We start from the raw sequence: 12,395 nt of genomic DNA on the forward strand, positions 1-12,395 counted from the left end.
TTCGGCAAAAATCACATTATTCGGCTCACGGTCCTCTGTGCTGGAATTTTATGTAGTTAATTATAAAGCTAGGGGTTAATTAGAGAGCCTAGGGCTTGCTGATCAGAAGGTCGGCGGTTCGAATCCCTGTGACGGGGTGAGCTCCCGTTGCTTGGTCCCAGCTCCTGCCAACCTAGCAGTTCGAAAGCACGTCAAAATGCAAGTAGATAAATAGGAACCGCTACAGCGGGAAGGTAAACGGCGTTTCCATGTGCTGCTCTGGTTTGCCAGAAGCGGCTTTGTCATGCTGGCCACATGACCTGGAAGCTATACGCTGGCTCCCTCGGCCAATAATGCGAGATGAGCGCGCAACCCCAGAGTCGGTCACGACTGGACCTAATGGTCAGGGGTCCCTTTACTTTTACCTCATTATAAAGCTACGTTACCATTACAATAGAATCATTGTGATTTATTAAACTTGTTGGCTGCATTTCTCACAGAGTGACCCTGTACTTCTGGGTCCTTCGCTGTCACTTAAGGCTCAGGTGGCCTTGGTTGGGCAGAGTGCCTTCCATCAGCTTCGGCTGGTGGCCCAGCTGCACCCCTCTCTGGTCCAGGGATAGCGTAACTTCTGTCGTCCGACCTCTGGCCACCTCTACTTTAGATTCCTGCAATGCATTATACTGATATGTGGGGCTGCCTCCGAAAACGGTTCAGAAACTGTCAGCTGGTGGAAAATTCAGCATCCAGGTTGCTGACATGACTCAGAGGAGGCCCCCTAGATTAATGTACACAACTAATTCAGGTCCATTCAGTTCAGTGGGTCTACTCTGATTAAAACTTAGCTGGCTACAATCCTGGAAGAGGGCCAAATAAGTTATCAGCAATTTCTGCTCCCATTTTCATTCCCATCTGAGTTCTCTAGACGTCGATAAGTTATAGCTGATACAGTGGTACCTCTACTTACAAATAAATCTACTTACGAATGTTTCTACTTACGAATGGAGCTCCGTCCGCCATCTTGGATGCGGTTTAGATAGGATTTTTTCTACTTACGAATTTTTAGATAGGGTTGCTTCGACTTACGAATTTTTTCTCCCAGTGCATTCATATGGGATTCGACTTACAATTTTTTTCGACTTACAAATGTGTGTTTGGAATGCATTAAATTAGTAAGTAGAGGTACCACTGTATTAATTTGGGTGCAGGGGGGGAGACCTGGGGGGCATAGAAATGCAGCCTCCATATTTGCCATGGCATCTAGTTGTGCCATTAGCTTCCCGCATCTCTCTGCCCATCTGACCGGATTAAAGTTAGTGGTACATTTTGCGTACTCCTGTAAGCATCGCCGAGCTAATTCACACGCGGGGATCTCCATGTGAACAGAAAGTGCTGTGTACGTATCAAGTATCGTCTTCGGGAGGCTAATGCCTTTCAAGAAACATATATTCTGAAATAGCTTAATTGCCCTCTAAAAGCAAAATGCTCAAAGGCGTGCGGAGCCGTGTTGTCGGATTTTGAGCGTGGTGTAACGGCACGCGATTATGAATTGCCCTGACCCAATTAGGCAAGGTGCATCAGATGTTCGGCGAATTCCGACATATGCATTAAGCATTTAAAACAATGGAATGATTTGCTGAAGTGTGGGAGGCAAATCACGGTTTAATAAACAGGAGCCCAGGGAGGGTGGGAGAGAGACAGAACCCCCTCCAAAGTGTGCATTAATAATTCAGAAGCACTTTCCTATCTGGGGATTGGATGTAACCTGCTTTCTGCTTGCATAAGGGGGAAAAAAGATGCAGGAGCTTTTAGCAGAACCCTTCTGTTTTCCATTCACTCGTCACAAAGGCTATAATTGCCGCCACCCCCAACCCCAATGCAATGTAGCTGCGTAAACTGCTGGAATTCTGTTCTCACGCGGCCAAACAGAATCATAGAATCGCAGAACTGGAAGGGGCAACTGTAGAATTGTAAAGTTGGTGCCTATTGCCCCACATCTTGTGGGAATGAATTCTAGGGGTGCTCTGCGTAATCCATTGTAAGAAGTGAGCTACTTCGTGGTACAGTATTTGTATTTCAGTTCCTGCAACAGCAGGCCCTCTGATAGTGGGCCTTTATAAGATGGAACGCAGCAACCGTAACAACAGTAACAACTTTATTATTTATAACCTGTCCATCCATCTGGGCTGCCCCAGCCACTCTGGGCGGCCTACAACACATACAAAATCACAATAAAACACCAAACATAAAAAAAAACTACTGAGAAGGCCCTCTGCCTGGTTCCCTGTAACCTCACTTCTTGTAGTGAGGGAACCGCCAGAAGGCTCTCTGCACTGGACCTCAGTGTCCAGGCTGAATAATGGGGGTGGAGACGCTCCTTCAGGTATACTTGGCCGAGGCTGTTTAGGGCTTTAAGGGTCAGCCAAATTAACAGCAATAATTAGGAGGATCCCCAAGCAGAAGATTAAGGAAGAGTGGAAATATGTTGATGATTATTTTCACAAACAAGGAATTAATTCAAAATGGGTGATATGTTTAGAGTAAAATGCATAAGCTGATTAAGTAAATGGGAAGTATAAAGAAGTTTCTATATGGTATAGAACTTAAATGATTAGGAAAAGCCTAGGAAAATTGTACATGAGAGAGAACCGAATTTAAATGTTTGGAAGTTATTTTTTTATTTTTTTTATTTTATTTTTTGTTTCCTTACTTTGCTCTTATTTTTTTCTATTTTTGTCTCTCTCTTTTTTCTGTTCGCCTATGTTCCTTTTTACTTTCGAAATTTTTTGAAAATTTTTGAAAGTTATGTTTGATTATATTGGATTATGTTGGATTATGTTTTATTGGGTTTAGTTAGATTTGATTATGTTACATTTATGTTGTGTTATGTTATGTTATGTAGATTTTAACTTGAAATAAAATTAAGCTTTTTTTAAAAAAACAACAACACTGAATTGTGCTCAGAAATGTACTGAGAGCTAATACCTATAGGTCTTTCAGGAGCCAGGGTAATATGGTCTTTGTGGCCGCTCCCAGTCACCAGTCCAGCAACCACATTCTGGATTAGTTGTCGTTACTGAGAGACCTTCAAAGGTAGCCCCACATAGAGCACATTGCAGTATTTCTAAGCGGGAGATAACCAGAGCATGTACCACTCTGGTGAGACCGTGCGCAGGCAGGTGGGGGTCTCAGTCAGCATACCAGATGGAGCTGGTAGACAGCTGCCCTGGACCCAGAATTGACCTGCGCCTCCATGGACAGCTGTGAGCCTACCTGTTGTAACAGGACCAAAGGCCAGTCTAGCCCAGCATCCTGTTCTCACACTGGCCAAGCCGATGTTTCAGGCAAGCAGGATTCGAGCACAAACAGGAAGCTTTTGATAGCACATTGGCCAACCTAGCTTGACGAGGCTGGCCCAGAGAAGGTGAATACTTCGCTGCCCAAGAAGATGCTCCAAGCTGCAATTCTGAACGCTCACCACATGGGGTCACTGCACACACAGAATCAAAGGTTCCCGGTCCCAGCCTTCCTTGGGCTGTGGAATTCGCCTAGTGACACCTTGTTCTTCCTCTTTCTAACCTGTTTGGCAAATGATGCCAAGTATTGCCTGCTGGCAGTAACTGAGCATAACCTAAGTAGAGCCTCGCTGGATCAAGCCAAAAGGCCATCTAGTTCTGTATCCTGCTCTCACGGTGGCCAATCAGATGCCTCTGGGAGAGCAACTCTTCCCATTGGTGATCCCCAGCAACTGGTATTTTGTAGCATCTTGGAAAAACGTAGCCAGGGTAGCTAGTAGCCACTGATAGCTCTATCCTGCTTGGGTTTGTCTACTGTTTTTGGACTACAATTCCCATCATCCCTGACAACAGGTCCTGCTAGCTAGGAATGATGGGAGTTGTAGTCCAACAACAGACCGAAGGCTTGGGAAACCCTGGCCTAATCCTCTCTTAAAGCCACCCAAGTTGGGTAATTAAGAATCCCATCTGCAACGAGCTTTTATTTTCAGAATGAAACTAGCTTTTCAGGGGCAAAAGACATGCAATGCACCTAGAACAGGCATCCCCAAACTTTGGCCCTCCAGATGTTTTGGACTACAATTCCCATCTTCCCCAACCACTGGTCCTGTTAGCTAGGGATCATGGGAGTTGTAGGCCAAAACATCTGGAGGGACGCAGTTTGGGGATGCCTGACCTAGAAGATTGTGCATCAACTACATGGAGTTGTTGGAGGCTGAGCATGGGGTATTCTGCATGCAAAGCTATGTGCTTGTTTGTTTGTTTGTTGCATTTATATCCCACCTTTTTCTACAAAGGAGCTCAAGGTGGCATGCATGATTCTCCCCTTTCTCAGTCCACACAATAACCCTGTGAGGTAGGTCAGGCTGAGAGGCAGCGGCTGGCCCACGGTCACCCAGTGAGCTTCGTGGCTGAGTGGGGATTCGAACCCTGGTCTTGCAGGTCCTAGTCCAACACTCTAACCCCTGTGCCACACTGGTGGTTTGCTCAGCCACTGTTCTGGCTCCTCCCTAAGGGCGCACCCTTGAGGTTCACACACATAAATAACTGCAAAGCAATTTGCTCACTAAGTTTGCCATTGGGCCAATGTTATACCCAGCCACGCTAATTGAATTTGAGCGTTCGTATCCTTTTCCGAGTGCATAATCGGGGGAATAAGCACGGTTCCCAGGGACGCAACTGTAACATACACCAGAAAGCCCAAGGATAAAATCTGAGAAGTAACTAAGTACACCCTTGCAAGCAAGCTGCGTTACCCCAGCTCAGCCGGCATGTGGGCGGGGAAGAAAGCAAATACCTATGATTTCCTCTTGCATTTGGATACGGATGAAAGCATCCTCTGCTCCTCGAGGTACCTTTGCAACCTTTTCTCTCTCTCTTCCCATGTGCGCCCGTCCTCCCTTTCTTTTCAAGGACTAAGGTTAAAGGAAGGATAAGGGAGTCGGCTTTCCAAATCTCCCCACCGCATCTCTCTTTTTCTGGGCTTGGCACATGTTTTGGTTTTCTTTTTTAAAACCAACCTTTGCTAGAAGGCACCATGAATTATGCATGAGCAGCACGGTCCTGTATACTGCCAGCCAGAACTCGGATACCATGCCTTGTTTGCTTGTTGCTTCCTTCCTTTTTCAGCCACCAGGCACGGGGGCCCATGAGGAAACTGCCAGTCTGCCTGGCTGCCTGCCCGTACTGAGCCTCTCCATCAACTGGCTGGGCTGTATCCGACTTGGGCTGCTTGCACACAACATTTTACACTGGAACCAATGGAGGTGGCATATTCGTTCTTGTTGTTTGTCTACATAGTCCTCGCACAGTCTGGATTAGTGGTTCCCAAAGTGGGTGGGAACACACCCTTGGTGTGGGGGCGGTGGAATTACCTGGGAGGAGGCACAAGGGGGAGGCAGGGGGCACTGGAGGTGTGAATGACTTCGAAAAGCTGGTTTCTCTGGATCAAGTTCATCAATTCTGTTGAATTAAATCAAATAGTTTCAATTAGATTTTGGATAAATGGGCAATTCATTGCTCCTGCTTTGAATTTTGTTGTTTTGTTATCTTCCTTGGTGAGTCGTGCAAGCTGCAATGCTGAATAATGCTTTTTATAGGGTAGGGGCCAGTGAGGATAAGTTTATGGAACCAAGTGGAGGGTAGTTCCAAAAGCCCTGGAAACCACTGATCTAGATCCATTGCAAAAATATATATTTTTTTGCCCCTGAAAAGTGCTTCTTGAGAAACTCGAAAACAAAAAGCTCATTGCAGAGAGATATGCTGCATTAACCCAGAGCGTACCCGTTCAAAGACAGTAGTAACCATTTTTGTGTTATAGCAAAGGAAAATGAGCCACAATATTGGGTCTTAATTTCCCAGCAGCCAATGCCAATAGAGAAACAAGCAAAGTGATGTCATTTTCCTTGCCCAACAGCAAAAAGCCCGCAAGCTCAGTTGATGGAACCATTCTTTTCCGGTGGCTAAACTGAGACAGGTATTTTTCATGAAGGTATTTGGATAGAAGACCCAGAACAATGCAGTGGGCGATGGCATCTGTAATCATTTGAAAGCAGCTGTGGGCAGATGGCGAATGGGGGTACACACACCTGCCCAAGGATGTTATGGATCACAACCACCACTTCTATCTTCATCCAGCTGGGGCATGCATTGCAGGAGGTAGGACTAGATGGCCCTTGGGGAGCCCTTCCAACTCTACAATTCTGTGATTCAATATGCAGGGAGGGAAAGGCACGAATAACCCACTTAAGGGGAGAATGAGCAAATGGTTGTCAAGTAGCTACACCCACCACTTGTGGGTGGCAGGATCCAGAATCAATCTAGATTGAAAGTAGCATATTGAGGGTGAGCCTACATGATTCCCATTTGATACGAACTGGGGGGGAAAGGCTTAGTGTGTACTCATCCTACGTTTGATTTGAGAGTAAGCCCACTGAAAGTTGGTCATGCCCATTAATTTCAGTGAGTCTACTGAAATGTATTTATTGAATTTATATCCTGCCCTTCCAAAGGAGCCCAAAGTTGCAAAGTTATCCACATTTTAAAAAACAAGCGAGAAAACAGAACTTCTGATCCAAAAGTCTTCCTTGCCCAATTCAAGCCGGCTGCATCGCAAAAGCCTCTTGGAATAAATGAATGGAGGTTTGCCTGTGTATACATGTACTTAAGATTCTAACATGGCTAGCAACCATCCTATACCCCTCTAGGCTCTAGAGGCAATCTTTGAGCTCCGCAGGGACTCCCAGTTATACCAGTTACAAGATCAGCACTCCATTTAGCTTTCAATAATTCAGCGGAAGATTAAACTTTAATGCCATCCCCAGCAACATCCCAGAGAGGCAGGGGAGTTCTCTTTATTCATTAATCTGAAAATTATTATTGGTTTTAATTAAGCACACAGCCATCCCTTTATTGCAGAGGGAGCTGGGGGCCCTGGCGAATTAAGCAATTGGAAGTGATAACATGATTAATCTGCGACAAGGGCGGAAGGCGGGGGGGGGGGGATAAAAGGAGGAAATTGCACAGTGAGGTGGCTGTGGTGGGCCAGGCCTAGAAACACAGCTGGATGTCACAGTGGGGTTTTATCAACACCCCCCTCCCAATGGAAACTGGGTAATATGCGAAATTCTGCAGTGGTGGAGCTTCTGGCCGTGATTGGCTGAGCTTTCCTGATGTCACAGAAGGGAACGGTCGTTACTCAAACTGTTCCGATCCTAGAGACAAAAGGCAAAATGGGATCATTGAAGTTGGAATGGGTAATAGCAACAAAATGAGAAATGGAGGACAGGGAGAAATTTTTATATATATATAACTCTGGGCGGCTTCCAACAAAGATTAAAAATACATTAAAATGCCACACATTAAAAACTTCCCTAAACAGGGCTGCCTTCAGATGTTTTCTAAATGTCAGGTAGTTGTTTATCTCTTTGACATCTGATGGGAGGGCATTCCACAGGGCGGGCGCCACTACCGAGAAGGCCCTCTGCCTGGTTCCCTGTAGCTTTGCTTCTCGCAGTGAGGGAACCGCCAGAAGGCCCTCGGCGCTGGACCTCAGTGTCCGGGCAGAACGATGGGGGTGGAGATGCTCCTTCAGGTATACTGGGCTGAAATGGTAGCAAGCTGGACCAGTCCTGGCGAAGTGGAGTGGGTGGGGGTGGGGCAGGAGGATGCAGTAGAAGGTGGATGGGAGGAACAGAAAAGGCTGGCCCTCAGTGGTCAGCAGTTGTTTGCCAAAGAGCCCAGGTTCCCAGGGACTTGGCAACTCCAGTTACAACTGGGAGGGACCCCCGCCTGCAACCCTGGAGACCCACTGCTAGTCCGTGTAGACAGTACTGTGCTTAGATGGACCAGTGGTTTGATTCAGGATAAGACAGCTACCCATGTTCCTAGGATCCAAGCTACAAGCCCTGCTCCCACCCTGCAAGAATCCTCAGAATCATACTCATGTTAAGGGTGCTGGGAGTTGTAGCTCTGCGAAGGGCAAACTAAAGTTCTCGGGGTTCTTGGGGAGAAGTCATGCACCTTAAATGCACGGTGTGTACATCTGTACGTAAGGAGAGCCTGCCGGATCAGGCCAATGGCCCATCTAAATCCAGCCTCCTCCTGTTCTCACAGTGGCCGACCAGATGCCCCGATAGGAAGCTTAAAAGCAGGACCCCAGTATTCAGGAGAAGTAGCGCATTTGACAGCAGAGCCAGAGCACAGCCATAATGGCTGGTAGTCATTGAGAGCCCTCTCTGTGAATTTCTCCCAAGTTGGTGGCCATCACTGCCTCCTGTTCTTTCTTTTATCTCTCCTGAGTCTTCCAACATTCAACTTCCCAGATGTCCACAAGTTTTAGCGTGATGAGAGAGGGCTGAGAGGGCTCTAGACACTTTCCCCAGGCCATTTTATAAATGTCTGTGGGCGTGATCCAAGTCTCCAGCGTTCTTTTTCTCCGGAGGAAACTGATCAGCTGCTACTAGGGATATCCTGTGGCTCTGACAAGGCTGCAGAAAGATCTCTTTGCCGTTTCGAAAGAGCTCTCTGCACTTTTACCCCACTGCTTTAAAACACAGCTCTGAGGAGTTTACAAAAAAAGGCCTTGTGGCCTTTAGAAACTGGGAAGAGGGGACGGGGGATGCATGCCGGTCCTTCGGTGTTGAAGCATTGTATAAGTTGAAAGAGCGATTGTTACCTTATTAGAATAAGAATCCCAGCTGGGTCCCATAAAACCACACCGAAGGCGCGCTTCCAGGGTGAAGATGAAGTTTATGGGATGTGAAGACGGGGTAGGGCAACGGGAAGCCTTAACAACGAGGATCTGGTTTCTTAGAAATAACAGATCACCAGAGGAGGGTTAGAGCGGCTGGTCCCTTTGCAATCGCTGCAGATAAGATCAGCTCGTGGCTGGTGTTTGCCGTGAGGCCCAGACACTGAGGCTTGCGGGGCAGCAGAAATAAATTCTTAAAAGCTGAGACAAATTAAGTGCAGCGGTTAGAAAATGCTGACGGGCCCCTCTCCTCCCCGCTTGGTCCTATCCAGGCAAAGTAAATGAATATATGGGGGTGGGGGAACTACCCAAAGTTGAGCCATCCTATTCCAAAAGGGTTGTGGGTCACTGGAGATGACAGTGAGACGTCTCCCTTTGAGTGGAAGTCAGAGGTCCGCAGACACAGAAGAGAAGCTTAATGGGGTGCCAAGATCATTTCTGTCGCTGTCCGGCAGATGTATTACAATAGAGTTTCACACGTGCTAACACAAACCTTCCCTGGACAGTTGGAGATTTCGGAGACGAAGGGTTGTAACCAGCCAAGATAGTGATGGTGCACTGGGTTAGAGTGTGGGATTTGGGCCTGGGAGGTAAAGGTAAAGGGACCCCTGACCATTAGGTCCAGTCGTGACCGACTCTGGGGTTGCGCGCTCATCTCGCATTATTGGCCGAGGGAGCCAGCGTATAGCTTCCAGGTCATGTGGCCAGCATGACAAAGCCACTTCTGGCAAACCAGAGCAGCACACGGAAATGGCATTTACCTTCCCGCTGTAGCGGTTCCTATTTATCTACTTGCATTTTGACATGCTTTCAAACTGCTAGGTTGGCAGGAGCTGGGACCGAGCAATGGGAGCTCACCCCGTCACAGGGATTCGAACCGCCGACCTTCTGATCAGCAAGCCCTAGGCTCAGTGGTTTAACCACAGCACCACCTGGGTCCCTTGGCCTGGGAGACCAGGGTTCAAATTCTGGATGATCTTGGGCCAGTCACAGTCCCTCAGCCTAGCCTACCAAACAGCGTTGCTGTGAGGATAAATTGGGGACTAAGAGAACACTGAGCTCAATGGGAAGCTGGGATATAAATGTAATAAATACATAAAAATAAATAAATACTCAAGAGTAGGTCCGTTCACGTATATTAATGACCCTGAGTTAGTCATGTCCATTCAATGCAATGGGTCTACTCTGTGTAGGGCTAGCATTGCACGTAGATCATTGAAAGGAACGGAGTGGTGTTAGTCATGGCCATTCATTTCAATGGGTTTCCTCTGAGTAGGACTAATGTTGGATCTGTTTTCTTGTGTTTCTTTGTGAAATCCAGTCTGATGAGAAGTTCAGGAGAACCTAGGGGCTTGTTTGTGGTGGTGGTGGTGGTGGTGATTCAACTAATATGCCACTAAGGACAAATACAGGCTTTTAAGGAATTGAGCTCAGTGGCAGAACATCAGAAAGACCTCCACTGGTGATTGTTTTGCTTCTGGTTCAGTTTGGCTCCTGGAGATGTCCCACCTGATGAACATTCCTGCTTTAATACCTTGTTGTTTCTTGAGAGCTTGTTTCTTATGTTACAATTTGTCCCACGTTGGATCTTTGGTCATGAGCGGATGGGCTGCTGATGCAACAATCTGGCTGACACTGAACAGATTTGAGCCTGCTCATTGCCAGGTAGGATTCAGGGAAGTAATTCGGTTCTGTTTGGATTTTAACGTGGATCTACCCCATACGCCCTTGTCCCAAGCTACAGGCAAACTGAAAACACAACCTGTTCTTTGAAACTTCTCTGAATTTTGTAGCGCAGTGCTCAGGCCATGTAAAAGTTCAAAAATCCACATGTTCGTGAAAATTGCATACCAGAAAAACGTGCCGATCTGGAAAGATCGCACACAAAAATACAGCTATAAAGAGAAATTTGCACTTAAATGATGGTGAACTTCCATGAAGAGGCAGACAAAAAGACAGATAGATCTTCACAAATGGGTCTAGAAATGTGGAGAACCGACAACAGAAGCTGAAATTGACTAATGTGAATTATTTGTGGCCATCGTGACACACTTTAGTTTGGATCCCGTTTGGATTACTATAATGAGGCTGCCTTTGAAAAGTCAATTACAGCACCAGTCAAATATTCATGTCAGTTACATCACAACTGCCAGATTCATAATTTTTTTTCTTATTCTTTTAAAAATATTCTCCACCTCCTGCGGAAATGAGTTCCATAGTTTAACTACATGCTGCATAAACAACTCCTTTCTTTTCTCTGTCCCGAATCTTCCAATGTTCAGTTTCATTGGATGTCCAGGAGTTCTGGCATTGTGAGAGAGGGGGCAAACCTTTCCTCTCTCCACGCCGTGCAGAATGTTATAAATTCCTATCATGTCGCCTCTTACTCTAAACTAAAAAGTCTCAAATGCTGCAAACCTTTCTTCCAGGAGAGCTGTCCTATGCCCTTGATCATTTTGGCTGTCCTTTTCCAAACCTTGGCCGGAGAACGGCATTGCAGGGCTCGGGGAAAGTGCAAAATTTCAAGGGACAACTGCGTTTCGTTTCCGCAGATTGTTTCGGGAAACGTGACTCGGGCCTATTCCCTTTGATATGCAGGTTGAATCAAATTTCTTCCCCCACCCCTGAGCTAAGACTATGGAAATGTCAATCACCTCTCTTCCAGTTCACTCCTTGGGTGATTCGTCCTGTAGTCAGCTCCATGGAGGGTGCTAGCATTTTCCCTGTGATGAACTTGTTCTCTGGACCTGCTCCTTTCCTGCTGATTGGAGCCAATTTGTGATTCACCCCTTTCTCCCGGAGCAAATATGTGACCCCCCCCTTTTGCTTTCCGTGTAATCAAGAGCTCTGTTTATGCCTTCTCTTTCGCCTCGGGCCTCTGCCACAAACAAACAAACAAACAAACAAACCCTTAAGGCCACCAAATACCAATTTGCAACCCACCCACCCCCTTTCCCTTTTTTTGTGTCAGCTAAATGGGTTGTAACAGAGATTTGCAAACAAAGGAAATGGGTGCCGTCTGCGCTGATTTTCAGGGCACCTGTGACATTTTCACCTTCGCCTCTGACTGCCTTCTGTGCCATTTTATCATTGGGAGAAACCCAGGTGTTATTTTCAGATGTTGCGGTTTTGCTCTGCCTTAGTTATTTTAGAGGGGATGGATGACTTTGTCTCCTTAGATCAATAAAATGTTAGGCATGGGGAACCTTTGGTCCTTCAGATGTCTTTTGAAAAAATATTAATATTTTTTATTGAAAGAATTGCAATCATAAAGAAATAAAGTGATGCAAAGGGGGGGGAAGAGGGGGAAGTTAGGGGGGGAACAAAGATGCATAGAAAGAAAGAAAGGAAGGAAGGAAGGAAGGAAGGAAGGAAGGAAGGAAGGAAGGAAGGTAAAGGGACCCCTGACCATTAGGTCCAGTCGTGACCGACTCTGGGGTTCCACACTCATCTCACATTATTGGCCGAGGGAGCCGGCGTATAGCTTCCAGGTCATGTGGCCAGCATGACAAAGCCGCTTCTGGCAAACCAGAGCAGCACATGGAAACGCCGTTTACCTTCCCGCTGTAGCGGTTCCTATTTATCTACTTGCATTTTGACGTGCTTTCGAACTGCTAGGTTGGCAGGAGCTGGGACCAAGCAACGGGAGC

Source organism: Zootoca vivipara, chromosome 6 (genome assembly GCF_965207765.1).
Source record: "Zootoca vivipara chromosome 6, rZooViv2.hap1.1, whole genome shotgun sequence".
NCBI lineage: Eukaryota > Metazoa > Chordata > Lepidosauria > Squamata > Lacertidae > Zootoca > Zootoca vivipara.